The sequence below is a fragment of the Pteropus vampyrus genome, unplaced genomic scaffold (genome assembly GCF_000151845.1).
Source record: "Pteropus vampyrus isolate Shadow unplaced genomic scaffold, Pvam_2.0 Scaffold309, whole genome shotgun sequence".
NCBI lineage: Eukaryota > Metazoa > Chordata > Mammalia > Chiroptera > Pteropodidae > Pteropus > Pteropus vampyrus.
The window spans coordinates 483,695-492,307 of NW_011889090.1; the positions used below are offsets into that span (position 1 = coordinate 483,695).

The window sequence follows — 8,613 nt, forward strand, 5'->3', positions numbered from 1 at the left end:
TGTCCCGAGGTCACCCGTGTTGTTGCGTGGACAGTCGCCATGGGGACCCCTGCTTCATCTGTCCTGGGTAGACACCTCGCGGTGGAAGGGCTGGAGCGCAGCCGGTGGGCACGTGCTTCGCGTTTGAGAAACGGCCGAGCTGTTTCCACCGCGGCTGCACCGTCTCGCCCCGTCTCGCCCCGTCCCCCGCACCCCGTGGGGCCCCGGAGCTGAGTCTGGCGCCCTCGCCAGCACGTGGTGTGCTGGGCCTCCCCCGGTTCGGGCACTCTGGCACGCGGTGGCGGTGCCCGCGTGGATGTAGCGCGTTCCCGAGGTCAGCGAGTCCGGCCGCCTCTCGCGCATACGTGCGCTGGCTGCAGGACACTCTGCTGAAGCATCTGCTCAGGGCGCCGGCCTCCTCCAGCGGCTGTCTCTCAGCGCTGAATCCCGAGAGCTGTTCACCCATTCTGGGTACAGGTCGCCTCCGAGACACGTCACTTACGAATCTTTTCTGCCAATCTGTGGCTTTTCATTCTCTAACAGTGTCTGAAGGAGAACGTTTTAATTCTGATGAAGTCCTAACTGTTCTCTTTTATGGACTGTGTCTTTGATGTCACAACTGATGAGTCTCTGCCTAACGCGCTAAGTCTCAATGACTTTCTCCGTTTTCTTTTAGAGGTTTTCTAGGCTTAGGTTTTATATTTAGGTCTGTGGTTCTCTCTGAGTTCATTTTTTTGTCAATGGTATCAAGTTCACCTTGGGTGTACAATACCCAACCGATCAAGCACCTGATTCATTCGATTTGGTGCTGCTTTTTGATTTATCCCAACTTACAAAGAAAGAGCTGCAAGAACAACGCGGAGAGCCGCACGCCGTCGCCCCGACGCTGGCGCATCTGCTTTTCCACCCCAGCACACAGACACGCCGGGGTTCGGACCCGCATCGCGTGGCCTCCGCCTGATCTGTACCAGCTGGCAGTCCAGCTAAGACTGAATCTGGAAAAAGGGCCCCCTGCTTTCTAATGAAAGAAGCTGGAGAAATACTGCTCTAATCTAGAATGCGAACCAGAACCAGTGGGACCCTAAGCCTTCCTGCTCACCCACTAGACAGAGCCTTTTAAGAAAACGCCCTACTCAGGATCCATTTGTTCTAAGAACCAACTGTGGGCTTGAAAAAGAAATGGGCGAAACCAGGTTATTAAAAAAAGAAACCCTAAAGAAATTTAAATATAGTACTTTAAAAAGTGATAAGGATTAATCGCATCAAAATTACCTTAAATTCAGAAGTGCTTCAGGTCTGGTCTCCAATACACACAAAATTACCTGCAACAGACAGAGAACAGGATGTGTTTTAATTGCATTCAGGCTTCAAGGAACAACAGTCCGTCCACTTTAGGGAGCAGTAAACGCACCCCCTTTCCCATCACCCGGTCTAGTCCTAAATCATTTTACTTGGTACTTTGTATTAACCTAGCATTCAGTTCTTCGGTGTGAAAAGAAATCTAATCTCAATTTCTTTTCGAAAACTCTTTAGCGCCTCAGGGAAAATACCCTAAATTAAACCGAAAAGTATTGGAAGGAAGCGGTGTTTAGAATCCTGTTACTAGAAAAGTCACAGTAACAGTAAAAAAAAAAAAGCACCTCAGTTCAAAGAAGCTTCTGAGTAATCTGTTGCAGACTTCCCCTCAGACAAGGAGGGGACCTCATCTGAATCCCAAAAGCAAGCCCTGGCCAACACTGCCCGAGTGCCTGTGGGTGCCACCCCAGCCTGAGCCCAAGGTCCAGGAGGCGGTCACAGGGAGCCAGACGCCCCAGTGCTGCCCTCAACGCTCCTCCCACCACACGGCAGCCAGAACGAAAACATACTGAATTCTGGATTTCTTCTGCACTATCGCCTGTTTCTTTCTGGAAACTGAGTTTCAAAATGTCTAAGTATGTTTTCTAACCTCTCCAAGTTAAACTCTGAGTGCAGGGCCACTTGGGATGTTTCACAGGTTACCGCCTGCCTGCCGGCTGACGGACAAACCCCCCTGCACATTCTAGCCCAGAGGGCGCGTGACGTCTCAGGAAGTGGAAATGTCCCCTCATGGAACTGTGAATCCTAAGGCACTTATTTAACAAAACATTTTCCTTTGGCAATCACGCTACGCTGCACATGCTGCAAGCAAGCTCAGGCTTGTCCCGCGCTGCCGTGGGGCAGGGGCAAGCAGCCTCTCTGCCGCTGGACATTCAGTAGCACCCCTGCCCCAGCCGTGCCAACCCGAACTGTCTCCAGACACCACTACATGGCCCTGGGGGGCAACGTAAGGCCAGGCGGGATCTGCTCATTTAAAGTGATTGTCACAATTACTGCAATCTCCAAATACAAATCCTTTCAGGTATTTTCCACGTGAAGAGAAGAGACAGGTGGAAAAATAAAGATCGTATGAAAGATGTATCATGGTTTGCTCGAATTCAAATGCCCAGATTGCCTTGTGGCTCAGAAGGCCACCGGAGTGTCCCCGCCCCCTGGCTCCTACATGGTGAGAGAGAGAGTGCTGAGGGCGCCACCGAACCCGCCACGGCCAGGATTCTCTCGCGGGGGTGTCCGGACGCACCTCTGCCTGAAAAGACCCAAGGGGGGGCTCTCCTCCTGACTGCCCTGTGCAGGGGACAAAACCACTGTCCCAGGCGGCAGCACACCAATATGACCTTGAAACAGGAGCCACCCCCCGGAAGAGCAGGGACTGGGGTGCAACAAAAGCACAGCCATCGCTGTTGCCACTGCAGAGGGCCAGGGGCTGACAACGAGGTGGCTGCACCTGGCTGCGGGCGCCTGGAGGGGCGGCCGGAGAGGCCACTCTGGGTACGGAGGAAGGCGGCCCGGTTCCTCTGAAGCCAGCCCCGGGGGCAGCCGCTCCACAGCTCGATTTTCTCTAGTTAATCTTTTTAGTGGCAGCAACCCGTAAGGGAAGTTATAGGATAAGGGAAGATACAAACATAAAATCCAAGAAAAAGGTTGAACAGTTTATAGACCCACTTTTAGTTAAAATTTTAAATGTATGTAAAATAAAATTCGAACCATAGATTAAAAAAAAATAGAAATGTATCATCACTTTCACAGGCAAACCCAACACTGTCAGCATCCCGACCCCTCTCCCACCCGACGACACCGACAACAGAGGCGCCCTCCACCTGCGGAAGGCAGGAAGGAGCACTGTGGTCCAGCCGTCTCCTCTCATCCTCTGGCAGTTCAGCCCCAGGCTTCCAGAACATGCCCCTGCCCCTGAGCCTGTGTCAGGCCTCCTTTGGTCTTTGAAGTCTATCTGATATAACGTCGTCACTTACTGACGCGACGAGTCCAAGCCCCGGAACCCCCATTCACTCAACACACTGCCAACGCCTGGAACGTCAGCCGCCACGCTGGATGCTGAAGGTGCGGGGGGTCTCACGCCCGGCGGGGAAAGCATGGAAAATCATCCCACAATGCAGAGCGAAGAAAGAGAGGGGGCTCTACCCCTACAAACGAAACTAAGCAAATCCAAGGAAGCTAGTTTCACACGGGCCTGTGCTTCAGGTGAAGTGCCGGCCAGCCGTGCACGGGTCCCCTCGCGCCACAGGCCGAAGCTGGAACAGGCCACAGGCCCGGGGGAGGGGGGAGCTGAGTCAGAGCACAGCTGCCCTGCATCTCAGTCAGAGCAGAGAGGCCTCCTGACAACAGAGGGCGGGAGCTGGGCTGGACTCTGAGCCCTTCTCAGCAACGCGGGGTACCAGGGTTCACTCTAACGGGTGTCCGACAGCCTAGGTGGTCTGCCCCCTAGCGTCTGCCCCCTCAGAGCGGAGTCCCCAAGACGGAGTTACGACATCAAAGGCTAGGTGGCTTAAGACCCTTGATTAAACCAATGCTCGGAGCCTATGCTCTGACGCTGTTGAGTTCATTCAGCAATGTTAAACACGACTGAGACAGGCTCCTCCGTACAGACACGCTGCCACATCGTGAAGGTTTAAGTACCAAAGACTAGACGCCCCCAAGACACCCCTGGAGAATACCTTACCAGCCGCGTTCCAAGTTCAAACGAAGCAAAGGCGCACCTGCACCGCCAGAGCCCCGGACGGGACACACGCCACTGCGCCGTCGCCGACCGCCACATGGAGGCCCCGGCCCCGGCCCAGACGGACCGAGGGCAGATATACAGCAGCGTCCTGCCCCGTGTGTAGTCACAGGTGTGTCACAGGCTTTACGGTGTTTAACCATAGCCCTACAGGGACTGTGCACGTGACACATGGACCACCTGACCTTTACCAGCCCTGACAGAGGCCACGCCAGGCACATGACCAACCCTGCGAGCTCTGCAGGGAGGACTGGGAGCCGGTGAGAGACGAGGTACACGGCCCGCTGCTGAGTCATTCTCCAGGACCAAGATGTCTGGAACAAGCAGGGAGCGTGCCGATAACGTGAAGGCGAGCCCCTAGCCAGATTTACGGCCATCTGAGGGTAAAAAGGAAGAACTAGAATAGAACGTATCTCATTGGAAAAAAAAGGAACACAAACATACACAGTAAATAATAAGTAAAACAAAGAAACCAGAGAAAAAGTAAAACTTTTTACAAAAGAATGTAAAACAGATGCAGGAAGAATGACAGATTTAGAAAACCACGTGTGGGGGCTCTAAAGTGGGGGGCTCTGGAGTGTGGAGCTCTGGAGTGTGGGGCTCTGGAGTGTGGGGCTCTAGAGTGTGAGGCTCTGGAGTGTGGGGCTCTAGACGAAGCAGGCAAAGATCAACGGACGCTCAAGTCAGTGGGTGAGAGTACGTCAAGTTTCGATATCGGCAAAGGCCTGAAAGTAGCACTCACAGACTATTTCTTCATTATGAAAAAGAAAGGATGTGACAATCAGGAGATCCGACCTCACTGCAGTCAGTGATCGAACTCGTCGTCACCAAGAACAAACCCGCGTCAGGCACCTCAGGCTCAGCGGAGCGGGAAGTCCAGGGCACCCAGGGAGCATTTCTGACAAAAATGTTTTGGCTGAATCCAATCTTGAGGCAACGTAAAAATCCAGAATGTAAAACATTACAAGGTATTGGCCTGAACTTGTCAAAAATGTCAACGTCATGACGGAGGAGAAAAGGTGGAAAGTCTGCTCAAGACGCAGGAAGCCTAAGCGACCTGATAACCAAATCTCCAACACTTGAGCTCAGACCCGGAATTTGAAAATACGGGCACAAAAATGTTTAGGGGGAAACTGAAGAAATTTAACTGTGGACTTGGACTGGGCGATACTGCATCAATAGTAAAGTTCTGGGGCACGCCGGTACCGTGGGGCGCGTGTGAAGGGCACCCTTGCTCAGAGGACACGAGGCTGTGGCTGTGAAGACGGAAGGATCAGGACATCTTCGTCACTGAAAAGCTTCGCCATCGAGCGCAGAGAGAAATAAAGAAAATGTGGCCCCAAAGTTACAAATTACTACATTTTGGTGCACAGTGCAGAATGTTCACTGACCTACTCTTTCGGTTTCTGTAGCTTCAAGAAGTTACTCAAAATTAAAAGCTGGGGGAGGAAAATACCAAAATCAATAAAGGGCAAATATAAATCTTTTAAAAATATGCCTTTGATGGGATGACCTGAAGTTAAAGTCAGAGGAAATTACTGTACCTTTAATTACTTCTCGACTTTTCCACTGACCAATACGGTAAAAAGCTTCTTCAGCAGGCTGGAAAACTTGGCACAATAAAATGGTCACGTATTTGTACGAGTATTGCTATTTCAGTTTTTTTCAAAATCCAAAATGACATGATGAATACATTTCGGTTTTTAAGAGTGTACTTTTATAAATAAACGGATTACTATTTCGTTTTTAATGTTCGTATTTCACTTCTGTTTTCAGTGTTTAAATATTATTTTTCCCAGCGTGGCGAGAGGCTTGCCCACAGAGATGAGCAGGTCTCACAGTGCGTGACCTTTCCCGAGGCCCAGCTTTCGGTTTCACTGCCTGTCTCCACCGTGTCTGTTTCTGAGTCCATGGATGTCGTCGTCGTCTTCCTCCTGCCCGCTGTGAAGTCAGCGAGCCCTTCCAGTTCCTGAGGCGGCAGCGCAGCCCAGCGAGGCCTCGTCTTCTGCAGTGAGCACGGAGTCTGCGGATCCCCCCGCCGGCGCTGCTTTCGCTTTCATTCAAATGAAAATATTTTCAAATTTCCATTGCGATGTCATCTTTGACTTGTTTAATTCCCAAATATTTGGGCATTTCCCATTTAGTGTTTTCTACCTAACGCGCTGTGATCACAGTGACTTTTCAGGCCCGCCCGAAGCTCCGGTCGGCTTCCGCTCCGGGTCGGCATCCTTGACTCTCACCTCTGGGCGACAGATCACTCACTCTGTGTATCTCTAATACCTTGCAGAGGACCAGAGAGAACGACAGAAACCAGAGGAAACGTCTCGCCGCCCCGGGCCCCGGCCGGGCTGCGCGGGGTCTCCCACCCTCGGCGCGCTGGAGGCTGCGAACTCCTCCGACGGGAGGCTGCCTCCCTCCACCTTCTCGACGTCAGGGTATCTTCCCCAAAGACGACGGGCCAAGGAAGAAGCGCGCGCCTCTCCCAGACACAAGGCAAAGAAGCCGCCCGGCTCCTGCGCGGCCCAGACCCACGCGAAGACGAGCGCGGCTCCACAGGACCGGCCCTCGCTTTTCTGGCCGAAGGCGGACGCCCGGGCTGTCCCCTGCATGCTAGACTGCAGCCCGGTCCTGGGTCGGGGACTCGTCTGGCCCTGCAAGCTACAGAAAGTCTCCGTCACCCCGTCCCCCAGCCGGCTGGGGCTCTGCACGTACCGCTGTCCCCGGTGCCACGCTGAAGGCCTGTACCCGTCGCCTGCCCCGTAGAACACTGCCTGCAGGGTTCCCATGTCACAGCACACAGTGACCCCACACAGTGCTACCCTGAGAACCTCCTGTCCATACCGGGACCAAGGTCGCCTGCTACATGCAAAGGTGTGTGGGGCATAGGACAGGCACACCCCAACACTTTGGGTTGACCCTAATTGCTAATGAATTTCTCAATGTATTGAGTTGTTTTTTAAATTATCCTGCAAATATTCCCTGTGTTTGTTAAATAAATCTTTTAAACACTTGACTATGGTTTTACACACAAGACACAGTGAATCCGTGGGGCAAGTTTTGCTGGAAATCGTTCATTTTTTGCAGAAGGCTGGTAACAATGCGACGTGCCCTGAAAAGCTCCCTCCGACTTTCTCCCCACGCCTACCATGCACCTGAGCCCCAGCCCCTCAGTGAGCGCGCCCTGGGTACACCCCTTCTGCTAGGGACCACGCAACTGGCATGCTCTACGCCACCAAATCAGATTTCAGAGTATAGCTGAAAAATACACAGCTCGAAATCTTTTTAACCAGCAATAAAATTTATCAAGCACTGCTATGTGCCAGATGCTATGCTGCTGAGTCTCGTGTACGCATCAACCAATTAATCCCTCAGTCACCTGTAGGGTATGTACTGTTACCACCACCCCTTGTAATTTTAATTCTGTAAAATTACAGAAGACACTTGAGGCGAAGAAAGGTCAGTAACTAGCTCAAAGTTCTGTGAAGAGTGAGAGGCAGAGCTAGGTCACAGCCGGCGACTCGAGTCCAGCCGGGGCTGACGATGACACCACACTCACTCTCATTTAGAAACAAGGAGCCTGTGGACGTTTTCAAAAACAAAGAAAATCAGACAAAAATTAAGATTTGTCCCTTTGCTCGTACTTCTTCCCCTGCCCTGCCCTGCCCTCTGCCAGGAAACGTCACTCGACCCTCAGAGCCAGAGCTTTGAGGGTCGAGTGACTCGTCCTCACGGGGCTGCCCTGATGCCCCCCCCACCTAACCGCGCTGCCCCGCTCTCCAGATCCACCTGTCCTGTGCCATCGGGCTGTCCCCCAGGACTGTGCCTGTCCCACTGGGCTGTCCCTCGGGACTGTGCCTGTCCCGCTGGGCCGTCCCCCCGTGCCTGTCCCCCAGGGCTGTCTGTGCCTGTCCCCCAGGGCCATGCCTGGCCTTAACTGCCGCTGTGCACATTTCTTTTCCTGGCGGTGGGGGGTGAAGCTGTTCAGCTTACAGAGCAGCTATTCTAAGAGCTGCCCCCACTGTCCCTCCTCCAAACCCCCGTCTCGGGAATGTCCACTGACTCCCGGCAGCATATGCAGACTGCACAACCCCGTGTCCAACTCGCCCAGTCGCCGCCGGCCCGACCGGGGTGGGCACCCAGCGCAAGTCAGACCAAACAAGCGCCAGCCCCCGTCACGTGGACACTGAGACCGTGAGTGGGGCAAGCTCTCCGCGTCTGCAGGGGACACGTGAGCTGGAAGGCTGCGGCTGGCCGGCCCTCACGGTGTGGGCTGAGCACAGAGGGAAGGGCGACACGGACTGAGGGGAGCGCTCCCTGCTGTCCTCGGCCCGCCCTTCCCAGGCGCCCTGCGCTCAGGTGCTCAGAATCCATCCATCCTTCCTGCTTTCCTTCAACCTGGAGCTTCAGTTGGTTTGTTTCTTGCAATCAAATCACTCTAAGGAAATGACCTGCGTGCCACATCACCCCCGCCCTGCACCTATTCCCTAGGTGCCTGCAAATAAGGACGTGGCTTCCCCGTCAATGGCTTCTCCAGCGGTTTCTGC

At 53.5% G+C, this 8,613-nt stretch overlaps 1 protein-coding gene across 2 annotated transcripts in view; it reads right to left on the minus strand.

Moving 5' to 3' along the window:
• The window catches only part of GNB1 (G protein subunit beta 1), a 70,194-nt gene that overhangs the window by 34,702 nt on the left and 26,879 nt on the right, over positions 1 to 8,613 (minus strand). For both annotated transcript variants that reach the window (XM_011377312.2, XM_011377313.2), the window contains exon 2: positions 1,252 to 1,301. The gene's annotated coding sequence lies outside the window, so the exon portion shown is untranslated. The remainder of the gene's footprint in view (positions 1 to 1,251; positions 1,302 to 8,613) is intronic.